Source organism: Hipposideros armiger, unplaced genomic scaffold (assembly GCF_001890085.2).
Source record: "Hipposideros armiger isolate ML-2016 unplaced genomic scaffold, ASM189008v1 scaffold_91, whole genome shotgun sequence".
In the NCBI taxonomy this organism is placed as follows: Eukaryota; Metazoa; Chordata; class Mammalia; order Chiroptera; family Hipposideridae; genus Hipposideros; species Hipposideros armiger.
Genome location: NW_017731441.1, coordinates 2,585,325 through 2,596,011, shown reverse-complemented (window position 1 = coordinate 2,596,011; position 10,687 = coordinate 2,585,325).

Here is a 10,687-nt window from a genome sequence, read left to right as displayed (position 1 = left end):
CCTCACCCGGGAAGAGCGCAATGATAATACCAACATGGGCCAGTGAAGCGACGTCCTCCACAACTAGACTGAAGAACAAAACGACAGCAACTTGTGTCTATTTCCCTCCCACAATTCCCCAATAAAATCTTTAAAAAAATTAAAAAGCAGGAAGAGACCTAGGTCTAGCATGGAGGTCACCATGCAGTATGCAGTTGTGGTCAGTGGCTCTTCTGCCCACCAGTCTTGACCTCAATGGGCCATAACAACTCTGCAGTCCCCAGATCCCTCTACTGGGAATTCCAAGCGTGGGCAACAAAAGGGAAATGCCAAAGAGACATGCCACCTCTTCTGAGGGAGCAACAGGGAAAGGTTTGCCTGAGTAAGGAAATCCCTTAAAATATTTATTCATTCATTCATCTTTTTTGCTTTCTCATGGAGTGTTTTCTGAGAGAATTGTGTTTCAACGTTGCTGTTACAGGAAATCAGACAGGTTGTAAAAAGCTATGGCCGGTCAGTTTATTGGGTTGTTGGAAAAGTCATGATGTATTTTTTTCTATGTTTTTCTTTGCAAAAATGAGTCATGACTTTTCCGATAACCCAATAGATGCCCAACTGTGAGCTCCTCAAGATGGCAAAGAAAATCCTGACAGACGTGTTCAATGAGACCAATTCCATAGTTTCAGGTTCTGTTTTATATCAGTCTCTTGAATTTAAATAAGAAATCCAATATTGCTTTAAGAAATAATTTTGACAAAACCGAATATAACATACAAAATTAATTGTTGTGTGAGGATGGAATACCTTACAATTAGTGTAAAAAATGTTGCTTACCTAGAATTAAGTATTAATTGAAAAATTACTCAAGGGTTAGAGATAAAAGTGTGCTAGAAACATTTATCCAGACCTAGTCCTTGCAAAATATATTGCTACGGAATAGGAGGACCTCTGTTAGCTGAACTTAAATGCAGGCGCTTTTTGTTTGTTTGTTTGTTTTTTTGTTTTTCTAAAGAACATCACTAGCTGGAGGGGGTGAACAGGAAAACAGGGTAAGGAAAACTTAAAGACATTTACCAGCAACACCCCCACCAATGCATGTGCTTACGTCTAACTGCTATTTCTCCAGCCACTGCTGAAAACAGACAATGGTTAAATACCTCTGGCACTCTTTGTGAAGTGCATTCATAAATTCATAGTTGTCAGTCTTACAATTACTGAGACTGAGGATGACTAAGAATTAAAACAGGGAATCCTAAATGTCTAGGCTACATGACCATCCTTAAGATTCTAAAATCATGACTTGAAATAAAATGACTCTGTTCACACCCATGGCTCTAACAACTGTGTATACATTGAATGGCATGGAAAGAATTTTTTTCTGATGCTTGACCATTTCAATTACTCATCACTCTTACCAACAGACCAGGGTAACAGCTTCCTCTTAGTGAACTCCTAAAATTGTGGCAATGGAAATAAAGCTCAGAGAACCCTAAAAGAACAGAGCAGAATCAGGGCATGCTTTGGGCACCATATCACCCAGTGGTTCACTTCATAAAAAGGGGATAGTGTTAGCTCATGACAAAGAAGAGAAAATTGGTGCTACACCCCATAGTTAATGTGACAACATGCAGCTAATGAGCACTTAATGATTCCCAGTCTGCTCATTTTTGTCACCATTTGAGAATGTCACTTGTTTTATACTTAGTCCTATGGTGCAGGATTAGCTTTGCGCTAAAGTGAATTAGTTAAGGTTTTTAAAAATCAGAACAAAAGTGCTAGAAAATGTGTACAGATATGCAGAAACCGAACGTGTATACACTTTTTCAGATAATGCATAATTAACTGAAAAGAATTTTTGGTTGGACATGTGAACTGGCAGTAAAATTTTATTTTACATTTGGTAAGACCTTCATTTTAGCATGGAACATATTTTTTAAGAAATCATTCTTGGAGAATTACTAAAGGTCCTGCCAGATCTATTACTACTCTTCGTCTGGGCACTAAAAGAACATCACTTTTGAAGTGGAATTAAGGAGATCTATTTCAAAACATGCAGACCCCATCATGTATTTATTTGTTACATATATACATATACATACACATTTTTTCTTTTTAACACCACTCCTCCATTCATTTTGTTTCTACTTTGTCACATTTTCCCATGGAAGTTCTCTTTTCTGTTCTTTATTTAGGTAAGTTAATCTTAGAACTCAGAGATTCCAGAAAAGAGGTAGAAACTGTCAGGCTTTTTAAAGTGTAAAGACCTAGTTCTATCATTCTAATGTTCTACAGGTAAGATCAACTTTGCAAAAAAAAGTTCATTCTGACTGCTGTTAAATTTTGCAGTGGGGCCGAGTGGCGCGATGGTTAAGAACTCGCTTGGGATGCCAGAGGGCCCCGGTTCGGATCCCACATATGAGGGCCAGTGACACTGCCCTCTACAGCTAAGATGCTGAACAACAGCTCAACCTGGAGCTGGGCTGCCGTGAGTCGCCGGCGACGGCGTGGGCTGCAGTCCCTGTGGCAGTGGATTGCCATGGGCTACCGTGTGTGGCCAGCAGCCAGCGTGAGCGGCCAGCAGCCGCAGTGAGCGGCCGTCCAGAAGCCGGCGACTGATCTGCCTCGCCAGAGAAGAGCGCAATGATGGTGCCAACTTGGGCCAGTGAAGCAACATCCTCCACAACTAGACTGAAGAACAAAACGACAGCAATTTGTCTGTTCCCCTTTCCCCAATTCCCCAGCACTGTTCCCATCCCCCCAATTACCCAATAAAAAAAAATCTTTAAAAAAAAAATTTTTGCAATGAATGAATAAAAAATATTTTTCTCATTTGCTAACTTTCTTCAGAAGACACCCACAGTCTTGAAACAATCACTGGGCCTATTGTTTCCTTTCACACTGAAATTACACATCCCCAGCACCCACTCAAAAATTTTATGCTTCATTGTAAGTAAGAATTCATGTTTCTTAAAATAATGCAGAATAAATAAAAGCCTACATGCTTTAGAAGTAGGAGAAATGGTGGAAGTAAAATGATTATCTTTTGGCTTATACATGTTCAGAATAGATTAGTTGTTCGGCTATCTTTTATGGACCTCTAGTTGACCATGGCAAAAATTCATCAGGGAATCTGCAGTTCACAGAACCAACCATAGAGGTCGACACAGTACACAGCTCCTTAAAAACCATAAAAGCACAAATTTTCTTATTGGCTCAGGAGGCTGAATTTTTACCATTAGAGAGTTCTTCCTTTGCTTAAAGTATTATGTTATTGAGGGTACTATTTAAAAATTAAATACTTTTGGAAGGGATAATAATAATTTACCAGCCATTGAAACCCAAGAGCTAATTAATTTAGAAAATGGTTTCCCCAAGGCAATATAGGGTTGGCAAGTGTGAAGGCATAGGATCAGGGTGGACTAGTTAAGACAGTTGAAGGTCCCTACCTGTTGTACTCAGCTGGAGGAAAATGTAGAGCTCTTGGAGTGGTTGTGTTGAAGGGAGGAAGAGCTGGCTCCCTAAAGACACCTTCTACTCCATTCTAAATGTGTCTGTAAGGCTTTCTTATATCTCCCCCTGTTTAACAGAGAATGCAGTATATTTAAAATTCATATGGGGCTGGCAGAGTGGCGCGTTGGTCAAGAGTTGGCTTGGGTTGCCACCTCTGAGCAGCAGGGCCCCGGTTCAGATCCCACATTTGGGCCAGAGACACTGTGCCCTCTACAGCTAAGATGGCAAACAACCACTCGACCTGGCGCTGGGCTGCCATGAGTCACCGGCTGCAGCGAAGGCTGCAGTGGAGCTGGAGTGGAGCTGCAGTGGGCTCCCATAAGGTACCATGAGCGGCCGGCAGCCAGCATGAGCTGCCAAGAGCCGCCGGTAGCGGCCGTCCAGTGACCGGCGACAGACCTGATTCTCCCAGGAAGAGTGCAATGATAATACCAACATGGGCCAGTGAAGGGATGTCCTCCACAACTAGACTAAGGAACAAAAGGACAGCAACTTGTCTGTTCCCCTTCCCCGATTCCCCAAAGCTGTTCCCCTCCCCCAATTCCCCAATAAAATCTTAAAAAAAAAATTCATATGAACGTGAAATTCAATGATAATCTGAGTCAGGAAGCAAGGAGAGGCAGCTGAGACTATTGCAAGTGCAGCATCTCTTTCAATTTGAAATTGAACACTTAGAATTAGAAATTTTCTAATTTTGTTATCTAGTATTTCTTGGAGGTGAATGAGCCAGACGTATAATTCCATTTTAATAGATCTCATCATTAATGTCTGCTCATAAAAGTTGCCTCATTGCATTAGTGTACCTGAAACTGGGGTGCAGAGTTGTTCTAGAGTCTCCAGGTGGCCCAGGGGTTCAATGCAAAGTTGTTTTGCACAAAGACATCTGCAAAAATAATTCTGACCTTTTAGTTTTGATTTCCTTTCTATTGATTTACACTAGGTACATTTAATTCCAAATCTTGGAGATGGCTGACATGGTCATTCAATTGAGGCTTTGTAGTGAAGAAACCATTAAGAAAGTGGAGAGGGAAGACCATACAATTTCCACTGGGATGAGGAATCAAGGGCTAATTTTATTCTGAGATCAAATTCATGCCAAAAGCTTAGCAGGTCACAGGCCAATGCCATCTCTGAAGCATAAAGAACCTGACGTTTGGAGCGTGAGTGGAAAGATGCACCCTCTGAATCGCTATTCACGCAGCATACAACTTGGGAAATGTAATTCTGTAGACAACAGGAAATGGAGTTTGGGTGACTGCTGCCTAAAACGCTGCCCTTATCTATTGCAAGTTGAACAGCAACCAATTGTTCCATTTGCGTGTCTCTTCAAGTTTTTATTTGAAAGAATTGAGTGCAATTTTTAAAAATTAATTTTGATCTTAAAAAAAAAGGCCATTTTCTCAGATGGACAAAATCTGACAATCACATAATAAACACTCTGCTTCTCACACGTCATTACCTTCATACAGATAAAGAACATTGTAGGGACTGGAGATCGGATGGCTCTGGCCATGCTTACAGGTTCTTTCTTTGCAAATGACAAATTTAAGTACTCAGGAGATAGCCTGCCCCCAAAGGAAAGATAATCTTGACTTAGCATATTAATGCAAATATTTAAATTAATAAAAACCTAGACTATCTTACAGGGGTGTTTTGTGGGTTCTTTTTTGCAAATTTGAAAGTTTTTAAATTTTATTTCACTTTGAGGGGAGTGAAACTTCATCAAAGTTTGGTCTTGTTATGTTTTTAGGTGTATTTTTCTGCAGTGCAAATTTCACATCAGGATGCAGTGTCAAGGGTTGCTAAGGTGCCTGGGCTCCCAGGAGGACCCACCAGGCCATGTGTGTCAAAGGCTGCTGACTGCTGACCCCACTGGCTTTGGAGAAGCTTCAAGTGGCCATATAGGCTTCGGTGGGGCAGCTCCTTGTGCACCTGGGACTTGAGGCTGGGTGATCCCACCCTCAGGGGGCCTGCTTCACCTCCAGGCTAGTAAGCACTCCTTGTTAGAGAGGTGGGCTCCCCTCTCTGATATGCAAGAGATGAGGAAAGGGGGAGAAGGCAGGAAGGAGACCAGGAGTCAAAGGAGCACCAAGCAGGCAGGAGACAAAGGAGGGAGCAACCAGGATTTCTTAACTCAGGGGCACCACTGAGCTGGACTGCCATGATGGCAGAGCCCCCATGGTGGTGGTGGCTTGACATCTCCCCATATCACCACATTAACCTTGAATAACACACCTGATTAGGTGCTTTGAAATACAAACACCTGCAGCTTCTGAGGAAACCTCCACATCATACCTCACAGCCCAGGATGTGGGCTGGTGCACCATCCCACCTTCATTTTCCTGAAGTCCTGCTTTTCTCCTGCTTTGTACCCCTAATAGCTGCCTGCATCTCTTCTCAACCACTCACTGCATCTGCGTGTGGAAGAGTCAAGGGGTGCAGTGATTAGGTGTCAGAATGTCAGGTTTAAATCCTCTGCAACTGCAGGCAAGGACCTGGACTCCTTGTGCCTTGGTTTCCCCATGTGTACAATGGGGCCACCGATACTTACATACCTGGTAGTTGTGCAGATTAGATAAGTGTCAACCTAAGTGTTGTCACTGGGTAGCCAGGTGATGGGGAAAATGGTGGGGGTCAGAGGTCACAGTCACTTCCCCAGATGCCATTTTTGGCAGCTCAAGGAGCAAGACCTGCCTGACCAAGGCCCCTCTGAGGCTTGGGACTGGCACTTCCCATTGGGCTCTTGGGTCAGCGTCTGTCTTTGCCATCTCCTCCACCTCTCCCCACACAATTCTCTGACCCTAACCTCACTCCAGGTCTTTGGCCAGGCTTCAGTGACTAACGCCACCCTGAATGGGCTGCTTCAGATCACCAGGCCAGGTTTTAGTGTCAAAACTCCTGGCCCAGCTCCCTGGTGCCACCTGAGGCAGGTCACTCTTTCAAAGGACTTGACGAAATGTTCAGAGCCGTGGAAGAGCTGGATGCCATCTACCTTCTCAATCTCTAGAAAGATAACGTGCTCTACTTGTGTTGCTCTCCCATTAGGTATAGAAACTGTCGCCTCCAGAGCATATTTCAAGTGACTTTTTGATATTTTATAACCTCTCTTTCTCTATTTCAAATTTAACTGAAAACATCTCTTCTCCTATTCCCATTCTTATCACTCTTTTCTTTCCCTCATTTTTATTCCATCTTGTTGCCCACTGATTTGACTTCTGAGGTGTTTTATGATTTTTCTTTTCTGAAAACATGACCTAGAATCCACCTTATTTAACCATTAAGTCCTGATAGCTAAGCTAGGTCTACCTGGCTCCTTGTGAGCACCTGAAAGAGAGAAAGTCAATGGAAGTTTCGGAGATGAAGTGTCCTCATGAGGTGAGGCTAATAAGAATTTCTGAAATAACTTTTGTTATCATTTGGTTGAAAACGATATATTTTGGCAGTTAAGCAACAAGATTGATGCCTTTTTTAAAAAAAAACAAGTAGTCCTTACTAACCTGTCATCTTGAATGCCTGATGGATGCCGTGGTTCCAAGGACAAGCACCACGAGGATTGGCTCCACTTTGAGGGCTCCAAGAGCTACTTGTTCTGAAAATGCTGCAGCTTACATTAAAAGTCAAAGTTCTGGCTATTCACTGTCCTTGTGTGGTCAGGTCAAAATGCAAAAACTTCTGATGGCTTTATTAAGTTAGCAGCTTTTCAGGGTGGACATCAGCAAACTGTAGATGGCCTTCTCGCTTTATCAAAAGGGTTATTTATTTATTTTTCAGAGAAAGCATGTGTGAATAGAGAGCTGCCTTATTGAACACATGATCTATTAGCTAGTAACTTGAATGTGTTACAAAGCAACATTGTGCCCTCCAGAGCTGCAGTTGCCAACCTCATCAAAAACCAATACCACCATTTTTTATAACAAGCATGTTATAACTTCACATTGCCTAGAAGGAATGTCATCACTAATAGGACTAAATGATACACCTGAAAAACAGTACATGTTTAGCTTTAACATAGCAAGTTAATCCAAATGAACTGTTGAAAAATAAAGGAAATTAATTTATAATCGCATATATTTCAAAATGTACATCCCTGGGCAAAATGCAGCAGACAAACCCTTGCACTTCCTTTAAATGAACCCATTTGAGTTTAAGAAAAATAAAGCAATATTCAACTGACAGTTGTTAACAGTCTACGTTTGATACCAGAAGTAAGAGCTAGTCAGTATATCTGTGTTTACGTATGTATACATAGAGAGAAGTCCCCTGGTAATGCACACTGATACACAAATGTGTTCTACTGGTGCACCAAATGCACCAACAATGGTGGGATTTTCCCATCTGTGGCATGATTTTCCAAGATGGCTAGCTTGGGTAAACAAACTCTTGATAACACTGTGAATAAAATATAGTACCAACTTCCCTTGATTTACAAAGTCATTGTATTACTGGAAAATTCAGTTGATACTAAAACCACACAACAAATATTTTGTGTTTATTGAAAACAAAAGAGTTGGGTTTGGTAGAAATAATCAGGGATTTAACCCATCGGTTATTCTGAGTGAAAGCAGAGGCCCCGCCCTCGCCCTGGGAGGGGCTCATATCCCTGGAACAAGGAACCCTAAGCTGTTGCCAGCTTCAGCAGGTGCTTCATAAACACTCACTACTTCACATCCACACTATTTCTCAAGGTGTTGTGGATTTTGTTGAGCTATTATAACATATTTGAAAAATAATACCTTAAGACTTGAGCAACTCAAAATGCTTCACAGATGTGCTGGTGAAGCTCTAAGGGACATTGGAGCAAAGTGGCCTTTCTTCTGGCATTTGAGCAGGAGACCTCTTCCGGCTGCTCCTTGGGAACTCAGTGGCCGAGTCCAGCGCAGACTGAGGATCTTTGTCCGGAGGCCATAGACCCAGTGGGTGAAACCCGTCACTCTGTAGCCAGAGGCCCTTTTTTCAAAGCCCTGCTGTGCCTCTCACTGGTGGTGCAGCTCATCTGTAACATCTCAGAGATAACCTAAATAAAGTGCTTAGTGTGGTTCCCAGTCCCTGGTAAGAGCCCAATGAACGCTAGTTACAGTCCTGTTTTGTTTGTTTGTTTGTTTGTTTTTTTAGATTTTTTTTTATTGGGCAATTGGGGGGATGGGAACAGTGCTGGGGAATTGGGGGAAGGGGAACAGACAAGTTGTTGTCGTTTTGTTCTTCAGTCTAGTTGTGGAGGACGTTGCTTCACTGGCCCAAGTTGGCACCATCATTGCGCTCTTCCCGGGTGAGGCAGATCAGTCGCCGGCTTCTGGTCGGCCACTCACTGTGGCTGCAGGCCGCTCACGCTGGCTGCTGGCTACATACGGTAGGCTACATACCACAGGGGCTGCAGCCTATGCCGTCGCCGGCGACTCACAGCAGCCCAGCTCCAGGTTGAGCTGTTGTTCAGCATCTTAGCTGTGGAGGGCAGTGTCACTGGCCCTCATATGTGGGATCCGAACCGGGGCCCTCTGGCGTCCCAAGCCAGTTCTTAACCATTGCGCCACTCGGCCGGCCCAGTTACAGTCCTGTTTATTTTCCCTCAGTTGTTGGCAACTTTATCCAATATATCGATAGAAACCATCTCTAGCAAGATCCTTAGAGAAAAAACTCCTATTTTGTTCAAATTGAGTAAGAGTACACAACATCTCTGCAAACTAGCAGACATATGTCCTCGGAGACAGAGGTTTCATTGAGTTACATACCAGGGCATGTAGACTTGCTGTCTTCTGTTGAAAGGAACTCCTCAGACTAGAGAGAAATATAGTAACCATTTAATGAACCCCAAACTTCCATGCCATACTCAGCTAAAATTTTAATTTACCAACAGACAAGAACTTGGAAAAGTAGCCGGTGCTGTTTCCTCAAATCTGATTGTGGACTCACCTCAAGATGCTGACATCCATCTTGCCCTCCCTATGTGTACAAGGTGGAGTCTATTTCTCCATGTGCTTGAATCTGGGCTGCCCTGTGACTTCTTTCACCAACAGAATATGGCAGATGCGACACTCCCTGACGTCTGAGGTCAGGTCACGAGAAACATCTGACTTTCTCCTGGTCTTTTGGAAATGCTTGTACTGAGACTGCCATGCCGTGAGGAAGCTCATGCTAGCTATGTAGAGATGAAAGATAGACATAGATAGAGATAGAGATAGAGATAGAGATAGAGATAGATAGAGATAGAGAGACCAGCCCTTACAGCCATTTCAGCTCAGGCCCAGGAAAGCAGTGAAGCAGCCTTTGGACAACTCCAGGATCAGCCACCATCTGATTAAACTGTGAAAGGGATCCCAAGTGAAAACCACCCCAGCTGAGCCCATTGCCCCCAGGACCTTGGAGATAATAGGACATTGTTATTTTAAGCTACAAAATTTGGAATGGTTTGCCATGTAGCACTAGATAACTGAATATGAGGTTTACGATGAAGGCATGGCATAAATATTATGGCCAACTTGAGGTAATACAGAGTTTGTAGAAGCTCATTCGTCTGAAGTAGGCAAGATGAATGCTGCTCACACCAGAAGAACTGTTAAAACCATTTGAAACCATGCACAACCATTGCAGCCATATACAACCATTCACACCCCCCACAACCATGTACAACCATGAAGAAACATTTACAAGTATCCACAACCAAACAAAACAAGCCAATGGCCCCTCTCAGGTACTGTGGCCACCTTCATGTGATGAGAAGATTTGTAAAGTTTGGGCATCAATGGTTGTGTTGGCTCTGCCATCAGAACCACAGAACCTCTACCAAGACCCCATGTGCCTGCAGGCACTTCCAGCTGTGTATGGCAGCAGAGGAGGCAGGAGCAAGTGCCATGAGACCAGGAGGGTCCCAGAAGCAAGGCCCACTTTTTCCTACGTATTAACATCCCATTTCGGTCACTTCCATTAAAAAAGAGCCAATAGCTTGGCAGAGCTGAGGTTTTCTCCATGTCAATGTGCCACATGACTGACTACCCTGAAAAAGGGAAGGTGCTATTTTGTCAGAGGGTTGAAATAATGTCTGTTTACATAGTTTAGAATTTTACGGTCCAGTTTAATAAAAGAATGCATCCAACCCTACAAAACTGATGAAAATTTAATAGTTCAGAGTTTATCCCTCATTTTCTGCCTGAAAGGCAAATGACAGGCACATAGACTGTTTTCCCGAATTACACTTTTTTTTTTT